Source organism: Myodes glareolus, chromosome 19 (assembly GCF_982192425.1).
Source record: "Myodes glareolus chromosome 19, mMyoGla1.1, whole genome shotgun sequence".
NCBI lineage: Eukaryota > Metazoa > Chordata > Mammalia > Rodentia > Cricetidae > Myodes > Myodes glareolus.
The window spans coordinates 37922532-37934678 of NC_142044.1; positions in this window are offsets into that span (position 1 = coordinate 37922532).

The window sequence follows — 12147 nt, forward strand, 5'->3', positions numbered from 1 at the left end:
CACAGACAGTAATAGGAGGAAACACGCTTAGAGAAAATGGAGAGCTCCAAAGAGCGTATCAAGGGAGAAAGAACTGATGCATGAGATGTGGAGAGGCTGCGCGCAGGGGCCTCAGGGATGGAGTGAGCCTGGGGGTCAGACAAAACAGAGAAAAGCCAGAGCCAGCGAGATGGCTCAGCAGGTGAATGCATTTGTCCTGCAAGTCTGACAACGTAAACTCCATCCTGGAGCTAATTTGTGCTGTAGGACTCATGTGCCCACATGTCCACTTATCACACACACACACACACGCACACACACACACACACACACACACACACGCGTGAGTGCACAAGCCAGCAACAACAATAACACAAAATAAAAAAAAGATAAATATGAGTTTTTAAAAAGCACAGAGTAAGAAGCCAATGAACAGGTGAGAGGCGTCTCAGAGGTAGGGATACACAGCTCCAGGGACTACTGGAGGATGGAAGCCTGCTTCCCAGCACTGGAGGAAGGAGAGATCACAGGAAAAGGTTTGGGAGAGTCAGGGAAGATGGAGCTGCACCCTGAGCCCACGGTGAAGCTGAAAAGCATCAAGGACAAAAGGGAAATTGGGTGGGCACGGATGGCAAGGGAAGAAAGCCAGGGCAGGCTCCATGGAGGGATTCATAGCAGCGGTACTGAGCGTGAGAGACAATAGAGTGTTGTTCTGAGGCACAGACAGGAAAGAACTCCAGCCTTCACTGTCTGTACACAACCATTCAGACATCATTCAATGCAACGTCAGGATAACAACAATACCCCCAGACTCCAAGTCCTCCGAGGGTGAGAGCATTGTGGAGGTGACAAGAGGAGAAAAGGGCAGACATGAGAGACTGGGGGTGGGTCCCCATAAGACTGGAGGGAAAACAGACAGAAAAACTGAGCAGCAGCAATGACTGAGCAGCAGCAATGACTGAGCAGCAGCAATGACTGAGCAGCAGCAATGAGTGTGCACACAGACTTACCTTGGAAGAGTCTTGGGTTTGGTGGCCATCTTCCTCTTTAGGGGAACATGAGGTGTTAACACAGGTGAAAAATGAAGATGGAGAAACAGACGAGAACATGAATGAGCCTTAGGGGCAGCCAAGCTACAAACAGAAGGCTACACATTACTAAACTCCCAAGAGAAAACATGATAAATCCACAGGGAAGGAAAGAGGGGAAGAAGTAAAATCACACAGCAGGATTGCAGAGTCGAGTCCCAGAGCAGACACGCAGGGAAGTGGAATAACTTCACCCAAGGAAAATGACTTATAATATCCTTCAACATGTGGCCTACTTCTATTTATTTGTTTATCTTGAGACAATGTCACTTGTAGCCCAGGTTGGCTTCAAGAATAACCTTAACTTTTATTCTCTGTTTCCCAAGTTCTGGTTGTGTGTGTGTATAAAAGATGTGCAGGTATGTGCCTACAACAGCCCACATATGGAGGTCAACGGACAACCTCAAGTGTTTGTCCTCACCCTCAACCTTATCTGACACAGGTCCTTTGCTGTTTTGCATACAGCAGGCCATCTGGCCCCAAACTTCCTCCTGCCGCTGCTTCCCATCTTGCTGGAGGACCACTGGGATTGCAGAGAAATCTACAGCGGCCTGCTTCGTGTTGTGAACCCAGGTGTGTGAGGCAGGAGCTTTTACCCTTGTACCGACCTCCCTAGTCACACACCTGCTTTATATGGTGCTGGGGACCAAACTCAGGGCCTGTGCCCAGTAAACAAACACTCTCCCAAAGGAGCCACATCTCCAGCCCCGAGAACACTTTTAAAATGGAAAAAGGCATATGAGCAGAAAGGAAATGGTCTTACTTTTTTAAAAATTATTTTTAAAGATTTAGCTATTGGTTTTTAGAGACAGGGTTTTACTGTATAAGAGCCTTTACTGTCATAGAACTTGATCTGTAGACCAGGCTGGCCTCAGACTCACAGAGATGCACCTGCCTCTGCTTCCCAAGTATTGGGATTAAAGGCGTGTGCCACTACCGCCCGGCGATTTATTTATTTTGTATGAGTGTTTTGTTCACATGTATATATGTGTACCATGTGCATGTCCGATGCACATGGAGGTCAGAAGAGGGACTCATGCCCCCTTGAACTGGAGTGTGGGTGCTGGGAACTGAACCCAGGACCTCCGGAGGAGCAGCACGTGCTCTTCACTGCTGAGCCAGCTCTCCAGCCCCTTTAGTTAGTTCTGATCAATTAGATTAGAGACTTGTTGGAGTCCAACTTAGAAAATGGCCGTGGTGGCTCACATATTTAATCCCAGCACTCGAGAGGCAGGGGCAGATGGATCTCTGTGAGTTCTGGGCCAGCCTGAACTATATAATGAGTTCTAGGTCAGCTAGAGTTACATAATGAGACGCTGACTCAAAAGAAAGAAATAAAAAGGTAAACAAAGAAAAGTAATAAGGTTGGAGAGATGAAACGCTCAATCAAATCACCTGCAGGGTGAGCATGAGCGGTGATCCTCAGCGCCCATAGAGAAAGCCAGCTGTGGTACTACTATGCAGTTATGATTCCAGCCCTGGAAGGCAGGCAGAGGCACTTCTGTCCTAGGAGGGGAGAAGGGTTTGCTGGGTAGCCAGAGAAAAACAGGGGTTGGGGGCAACAGGGGTGGAGAGAGAGAGAGAGAGCGAGAAAGAGAGAGAGAGAGAGAGAGAGAGAGAGAGAGAGAGAGAGAGAGAGAGAACAGATATCCAAGGAAACCTGAAGTTGACCTCTGACCTTCAAGGGTACCTAGACATCCCTGTTCACCCAGACACATCACTCATGCATGTACCTACACATGCATAAGGGAGGGAGAGGGCAAGAGAGGAAGAGGGGACCCACAAAACCAAGAGGGGAGGTTCATACTTTTGGCTGCAGGCAAGAAAGGCTATCACACTCTGGGTCCTGACACAGCCATGCTCTGCAGAGAACACAGTTGAAAACCCGAGGAATTCCAGCCAGGCGGCTCCCTGGAGAGAGCTCCCAGCAACAGGCTGTCAGTGATGAGTGGCCATGGGGTCCTGCAGTGAACTGAGAGCTTTGTTTCAAAGCCCCAGCCTCCTCCTCTGCTCTGTGAGCCTTCATGGTGCTCATCCTGGGGGTACAGGATGCCCTCCTAACCAACCTCGTCTTCTTCAGGGACTGTTTTGTGGTTAAGTAGTTGGGAGGGGGTCATAAAGGGAAGGAGAGATGTCCTACTGCTGATAAAAGAGTACTAAGCCCCGCCCTCTCCTTCCCAGTCTCTGGGGAAAGCAAAAGGCTACAACCCAGGATGTAAAAGCAGAGCCACGCTGATCACCTGAACTTTGGGGAAATCACATGACTTACCAGATACTGACGGACCAACGCGTGCCACAGGCACAGCACACAGGCTGCTGGCTCTGCGCATTTATCAGGGCCACAGGACATTTCAGTCACAACAGGTCAATACCAACTGGGGGAGGGGCACACATTTAATCCTAGCAGATTTCTGTGAGTTTGAGGCCAGTCTGCTTTACATAGTGTGTTCCTACAGGGAGGCCCTCACACACACAGACACAGATACACACACACACACACATATCAATACCCTTGACAAAAGGCAGCAGCCGAGTTACATTAATATTACCAATCTCTGTCAAGGAAAGCTGCAGAGCAATGGCTGTAGCTGTATTCACACATCCCATCTTCCCTCCTCTGCAGGAGTGCCAGCCTGAGTGTGGGCACACACTTCCCATGGTAAGCTGAAGAAATACAACTAGGCGTGAGTCAAAGCATTGCTTGCCACCCACTACCCTCAGACTCCTTCTTGCCAGCCCATTAGCTAAGCCACGAGCCCAGTAGAGGCCAGCACTTTGACTGTGGCAGGAGGAGAGCAACTCAGTGAGGGTGAGGGCAACAGAACAAAGGTCTGGCTTCTGGAGCACTTGGGGGGGCAGCCCCACTTCCCTGCACACCTGTTTTGGAGGCTTCATGATTGAGGACTGAGCTCCAACGCTCAGGGGTCTCTTGGTAGCATCAGTTCAGCCCAGGCCCCACTTGACATATCACACACTAGACACCATCAGGGCAGTGGTGGTGCATGCTTTTAATCCCAGCATTCAGGAGGCAGAGGCAGACAGATGGATCTCTCTGAGTTCAAGGCCAGCCTGATCGAGACAGCAAGTTCTAGCTTACTAGCCAGGGCTACATAGCGAGAGCCTGTTTCCATAAAAAAAAAAAAAAAATTAACTAGGCACCATCTCACAAATAACTCTTGCATTATCACAGGAATTATAAAGCAAACTTTATTTATTTTTGAGAGTCTCAATAAAGAAAATTTTTAAATAATGAGGACCAACTAACGAAAATATCACATGTATTTTGCAAGGTGCAGGTAAAGTCTTTTGAACTAAGGTGGTGATTTAGAAACATGTTATCGGGGGAAAAAGAGAAATTTAGAGCAATGTTAAGAACTGATGACTGACAAAGTGGCACAGAGCAAACCAAGGAAACACAAAACAGGAATTAAGAGAGGAAACCAAGGAAACACAAAACAGGAATTAAGAGAGGAAACCAAGGAAACACAAAAAAGGAATTAAGAGAGGAAACCAAGGAAACACAAAACAGGAATTAAGAGAGGAAACCAAAGAAAGAAACATGACCTCAAAATCGGCAAAAATAGCTAAACCAAAAGCTAATTCTTTAGAGGTTAATCGGAAAATGATTGGTAAGAAGGATTATAAAAATTGAAGGGACTGGAGAGATGGTGTAATGATCTGTCCTGTCTCTTTAAGAGACAAGCCACACCCACTCCCTTCCCCATCTGCCAAGGCAAACTGATCTTCAACTTCCAGCCTGAGTCCCTTCCTTTCAGTCTCTCTTGAAGAGACAGCTTCTGTCTCCCCACTTCTCCCCTTCCCCTCTGGCGTGGGAGGTCCTTCTGTCTATGTGTTGTTTTTATTGGTTAATGAATAAAGAAACTGTTTAGGACCTATAGCAGGGCAGAACTTAGCTAGGTGGAAAAAAACTAAGCTGAATGCTGGGAGAAAGAAGGGTGGAGTTAGAGATAAGTGATGGAGCCACAGCCCAGGGACAGATGCTGGAAACTTTACCTGGTAAGCCACAGCCATGTGGTGATACACAGATAATAGAAATGGATTAAATTCATATGCAAGAGTTAGCCAATTATAAGCTAGAGCTAATGGGCCAAACAGTGGTTTAATTAAAACAGTTTCTGTGTGATTATTTTGGGTCTAAGCTAGCCAGGTAGCCAGGAACCAACAAGTAGCCTCCCTTCTCCAACACCCTCTCTCTGTTTCTCTCTCTCTCTTTCTCTCTCTCTCTCTCTTCTTTCCCCTTCTCCCATTCCCTTCCATAACCCACTAAATAAATATCCAACCTCAATCTGCATGGCATGCCTATCCATGTCTCTGTCTCTCGTTGGCTGCGTGGCTCCCTGCCCAGGACCAGGGCCTTTGGAGATCTGCGGCTGCCCTGTCGAGGTCTCTCACCCACCATGTGGCTCCCTGCCTGGGACTCACTGACCCTCGTGGCTCACTGCAGCCACTTTGGGGAACTGTGCTGTCCTTGCCTGGGACTGGTTGCTCTCACTGCCTGACGCCACTCAGGGAGCTGCAGTGTGGTTTCATGGCCTGCTGCAGCCACTTGGGGATCCGCAGAATTTTATTTCTACCATTACAGTTAGTCCAGCAGTTAAGAGCACTGGCTCCTCTTCCAAGGGACCCGGTTCAATCCCCAGCACCCACATGGCAGCTCACAACTGTCTGTGACTCCAGTTCCAGGGGATCCAACACCCTCAAGCAGAAATATGTACAGGCCAAACACCAATGCACATCTAATTAAATAAATAAATAAATTATAAAAATTAGAGGGAAAATGTGTAAATAAAATCTAAGAATGATAAAATTGGGGAACAAGTGTGGGTATAAGTAAGACTTTGTTTTCTTTCAAGACAGGGCTTCTCTGTGTAGTCCTGATTTTCCTGAAACTCACTCTGTAGACCAGGCTAGCCTCAAATTCTCAGAGATCTGCCTGCCTCTGCCTCCTCAGTGCTGGGATTAAAGGCATGTACCCCCATTGTCCAGCCAAACAAGGGTTTTTTTTTTTTTAGATAAAACACTCAAACAACATTCTAGATGCAATGGATACATTTAGAGATATACAAATTTATTTTTAAAGAACTGGAAGGCTTAAAATAATAAAGCATTTCCCTCTGTGAAGACTCTAGGCTCAGATCATTTAAAAAGGAAAGTCTACAAGGTTTTTGTGGTGTGAGCGTGGGAGAGAGAGGGAAAGAGAGACAGAGACACAGAAAGACAGAGACAGTCTTTTTCAAAAAACAAGGTAAAGAGTAATTGAAGAAGACACTGCAAAGTTGACTTCCATGGGCACCCACACACATCTGTGAACACATACACACACCTGTCTTTCTGCCTCTCTCTGCCAAGCTACCCCCTAACACCCAAACTAGAAGCTTAATACAGTCAAGATTCCCTGTAAGGTCATGCATCTCATAAACTTAAAAATAAAATAAGATGTAAACTCCAGAGATGAAGGACTGGAGGGATGGATCAGAGGTGCAAAGCACATACTGCTCTTGCAGGGGACCTGAGTTCTACACGAAGCAACTCTCAACCACTCTAGACCCAGGGGAACTGAGACCTCGGGCCTCTGCAGGCCCCTGCCATCATGTGCACATACCTATGAGCAGACACACACACACACACACACATACACACACACACACAAAATTAAAAAATAAAATAAATCTTAAAAGGAAATATGAAGGTGCCTGGAGAGATGACTCAGACATGAAGAGCACTGGCTGCTCTTGCACAGGACCTGAGTTCAATTCCCAGCACCCACATGGCAACTAATAACTCTATAACTCCAGTTCCAGAGGATCCAACGCCCTCTTCTGGCCTTTCTGGGTCCCAGGCACACAAGTGATACACAGACATATATGCAGGTAGAATACCCATACACGGAAACTTAACACACAGAGATGAATCCATGTGTGGTTTTTGCTGAGAAAAAGAGAAACACAAGCAATGGGGAGCTATGACCTAGACGGCATAGAATACTATACCCTCTTGACTATACCAACACACATGATGGGGAGCCATGACCTAGACGGCATATAGTACTATAGTACTATACCCTCTTGACTATACAGACACACGTGATGGGGAGCTATGATGTAGATGGTATATAATACTATACCCTCTTGACTATATAGAAAAGAGAGGGAGGGTAGTGTGCCCAGGGCTTATTAAAATGGCTCTCTGCTACGTCAACAAACCTGCCATTCTAGGCTGATGCCAGGCTTTGCAAGCCTTTAACCCAGACTGCTTCAATGTCACTTCTCTGAGTCTCCAGTGAGAACTCGTGACCTAGACAGGGTAGGGTATGACTGTATGAGATTTCAACCTGCTATTCAGAATATTGTACAATTTCAAACCTGTGAGATTTTTGTTTCTGGAATGTTCCACTTAATATTTTCAGTCTACAGTAGAATATAAGCCACCGAAACTCCCAATTATAAAGCTACCGGCCAAGGAGAATTCTGAATTCTTTTCTTAAATTTTTACTTATTGGTTTTTACTTTAGTTGTATGAGTGTTTGCTTGTATGTATGTGCACCACATGCATGTGACACCCAGGAGGCCAGAAGAACGAGTTGGATCTCCTGGAACTGTAGTTACAGATGGTTGGGAGCCACCACGTGAGTCCTGGGAACAGAACTCTGGTCCTCTGGAAGCAGAGCCAGTGCTCTTAACTGCTGAGCCGTCTCTCCGGCCCCTATAGCCTTTGGTTCTGTCTGCGGCTCAGTTTTCCCCTAGAAAACCTTCAAAGAAATAGCAAAACACTCGGCTTCTTATCCATCTGTTCCAGCAGAGCTCAGCATGCCAACAACTATGCCTCAGCTCTTTCTTCAGAGAGAATTTACAGATTTGGTCTTAGCACGTTCACGGCTCTTTTTCTTGACCTAATCCTAAACACTTCAATCACTCGGGGACCTTCAGTCTCCTTTCCATGAGCCGTTTTGGTTCTTGGAAGGATTAACCAGGTGCCTCCCTAATCCACCAGAGAAGCCTGCAGAGACTTAGCCATGGGTGTGCTTGCTGCCTGCTCTGGTTTGATCTTGATTTAGGGCTAGGATACAACAGGCTGCTGTCACTCAACACATTTGTGCCTGGGAATGAGACGCGGCTTTCTCTTCCAAGTTTATGCCACTGACGTTATGTACTGACGCCCTTCTGATTTCAGCGTCCAACCAGCCCATTCTCCCCTGAGGGCCCTCGCTCTTTCTCAGTCTCCTTCCCCCGCTCCTGCTCCCCATACATCATGCAAGTTATCCTTTTAAAGTGTACCGCTCCATGGTTTCTGTACAATCACAAGGTTGTGCAATGATACCACTATCTAATTTCAAAACATTTCCATTGCCCAAAAAGAAACCCTATACCTTTGTTTTTTGAAATGGGTCTTGCTGAGCTGCCCTGGCTGGCTTACCTGAGCCTCCTACTTCAGCCACCAGAGGCTATAAATGGGGCCACTGTGCCCAACACCTGCATACCTTTGAACAGTAATTCTCTACCCCCCAAACCAGAGATCTATGTTCTGTTCTCAGAGCTCAGCTCTGCCTTCTCTGAACATTCCATATTAATGGCATCATATAAACACAGCTGTTTATGTTTGGTTTCTGTTTGTTTGGTTGGTTGAGTGGGTAGTTAGTTTTTTGAGGCAGGGTCTCATGTAACCCAGGCCGGCCTCAAACTCATTGTATAGCCAAGAATAACCCTGGACTCTGCATCTTCCTGCCTCCACCTCCAAGTGCTGGGATCACAGGCATGTTCCACCAAGCTTAGCACTCCTGTGTGTGTGTGCATGTGCGTGTGTGCGTGTGTGTGTGGTGCTGGAGGATGGATCCCAGGGCTTTGCATAGTCTAGGTAAGTGCTCTAACTTCAAGCTACATCCCAGCCTTCCGTTTTTACAAGTTATTTTCTTATTAGTTGTCATGGGATTTACAGTTAGCACCTTAAATGATAACAATTTACTTCAGATTATTATTTAAGACAATTGCACTTAAATCATATACAAAATTTCACTCGTATGCGGCTGATGTTTCCACCTCTTTGGTGTTATTATTGTCACGAATCCTACGCACATTGTATTGCCACCAACATAGCTTTATAATTACTGCTTATGCAATTGTCTTTTAAATGAAATAGGCAGTAGACACCTTGACCCCGACTAGGAAGAACATCATGATTATGCAAAGATATGATTCTGAAGATAAAGAGTCAGAGCTGCCAGGCATGGTGGCTCATTCCTGTAAGCCCGGCACTCAGGAGATAGGGGCATGACAAGCAGAAAGAAGTTCAAGATCATCTTGGCCTACATTCCAGTTTGCATCCAGCCTAGGAGGCAGGGGAGCACACTTTAGAACACCAAGCATTTGCCACAAGTCTGAGGGCCTGAGTTCAATCACCAGAACCCACACAAAAGCAGAAGTGAGGACCCAGCTCCACAAAGCTGTCCTCTGACCTCACACATATGGAATGATTCATGTGTACCTCCCCACAATAATAACTAACTTTCTTTGTTTGGTTCAATTTTTTGTTTGTTTGTTTGTTTGTTTTGTTTGGGGGTTTTGGTTTTTGGAGAGAGGGTTTTTCTGTGTAGCTTTGGAGCCTGTCCTGGAACTCGCTCTGTAGACCAGGCTGGCCTCGAACTCACAGAGATCCATCTGCCTCTGCCTCCTGAGTGCTGGGATGAAAGGCATGTGCTGCTGCCACTGCTGCTATTGCCAGCACAGCCAGCCACCGCCACCACTACCTCTACCACCACCCAGCGATAATTAGCATTTTTAAATAGCAAAAACAAACAAAAAAGAATGAACTATTTTATTTATTTACTTGTTTGTTTGCTTGCTTTGCTTTTTTTTTTTCTTGCTTTGTTTCTAAGATAGGGTCTCACCACATCACTCAGGCTGACCTGACCTGGATGAAACTCACTATGCAGACCCACAAAGCTCTGCTTACCTCTGCCTCCCCAGTACTGGGATTAAAGATGTGTGCCACATGTCCAACCTGTTTTCTTAAATCAAATAGGAAAAGGGGGGAGTTATAATAAGAAAGAAAAGCCTCACACGTTTTTGGTGTCTTTTTAAGATTTATTTTTCATTTGTGTGGGTGGGTGGGTGCACACCCAGGCACATCTGTGAATGCCATACGTGCGTAGGTGCCTTCGGGGGCCAGAAGAGTGAAAAGCAGATGTTGGATTCCTTGGAGCTGGAGTTACAGGTGGTTGTGGGACACCAGACAGGGATGCCGGGAACCAAACTCAGGTCTTCCAGTAGAGCAGCAAGTACTCTTAGCCATAGATCTCCGGCCCTACCAGAGATATTTACTGAAATACTTTACTGGGAAGTATGTAAGTCAACATAAAAGACAACTCTATTGCTTCAAGTGGATTTGAATTATTTTCTAACATTCTTCCACTTCAGCCTGAAAGATTCCTTGTAACATTTCTCACAGGTCAGACACAAACCCTGTCCTAATCAGGGTAGCATTGCTCTGATGAAACACAACACAGCCACGCTGGGGAGGAAAGGGTTTGTTTGGCTTACACATCCCTCATCAAAGGAAAACAGGGCAGAAACTCAAATAGGGCTGGAACCTGGAGACAGGAGCTGATGCCGAGACCATGGAAGAGAGCTGCTTACTGGCTTGTTCCCCATGACTTGCTCAGCCTGCTTTCTCATAGAAACCAGAACCGCCAGCCCAGGGATGACACCACCCACAATGGGCTGGGCCCCCCCCCATCAGTCACTAATTAAGAAAATGCCCTACAGGCTTGCCTACAGCCCAATCACACAAAGCAGTGGTTCTTAACCTGGGGGTCCAGACCCCTTCAGGGGTCAAATGACCCTTTCACAAGGGTCACAGAAGACCGTCAGAAAAAAAAACAAAACAACAACAACAACAAAAAAAAAACTACTATCTGCATTATGATTCAGAACAGTAGCAAAATTACAGTTTTGAGCAGCAATGGAAATAATTTTACGGTTGAGGGTCACCACAGCATGGGGAAGTCTAATAAAGGTCGCAGCGTTAGGAAGGCTGAGAACCGCGGATGTAGGGGCATTTTTCTCACCTGATGCTCCCTCCTCTCAGATGACCCACCTGACAGAAAACAGCATGCATATCATCAAGCAGCTCTTCATTTTCGTTGTCTAAGAATCACTGAAATTTTTCTTTGGTTTTTGAAAGATAATTTTTGCTGGAGACAAGAATTCTTGGCTGCTTTTTTTGTTGTTGTTGTTTTATTTTTCCTTTCCATATTTTGAGAATGTTATCTCATGCTGCCTCTCTGGCCAATCTGATGGGAAACCAGCTGCTCACCTCACAGCTGCTCCCCTGCATTGGAGTTGCTTCCAGCTGGCTGCCTTCAAGACAGAGAAGCTAGTCTTCATCCAGGTGATTAAGATGTATTACTGGTGATTATCTTGGTTGCAATGGTCTTTGAATGTATCCTATTTGGAGTCGATGTTCTCAGATGTGTGGATTAACACAGTCTATCAGTTTTGAGGCTTTTCTGTCTGTTGCTTTGTCGGGTACCCTTCCCATCGCTGTCCTCCTCCTGCGGTACCCACTGTGAACACGGTGTGTGCACAGGTATAGCACAGGTTTGGGAGGCTCTGTTCACTTACATTGTTTTGTTTTCCCTCATACAGAATCTTTCAGTATCTTTCCTGCCAATTCCACACTACAAGTTTTCCTAAAAGGTGGAGCAGGGGATCCCCGTAACTGAGGGACCCCAATCAACCTAAAATGGGACTCAAAGGGAGCGCCATTAAACAACCACGAGGGGATGAGCCCAAGCCTATAGCAGAGGCTCTCACACAGCTCAGCAGCTACCTTTGTAATGAGAACACAAGGAAAAGAGCTCCTACCAGGTATGCTCGCAGCAAGGTTTAAGAACCCAACTCGGGACAGGGCTGATTCTTTCACTGCCCTGGACCATGGCTTGGATAATTTTGTTAGTGCCTAGGAATGTTCAAGGCCCAGGCTTGGCCCCAAATCTGGAAAAAAAAAGAAAAGAAGCCTGCAGCTGCCCTTTCCTGGAAGGCTCAAGACACTGTGATTTTCAGTC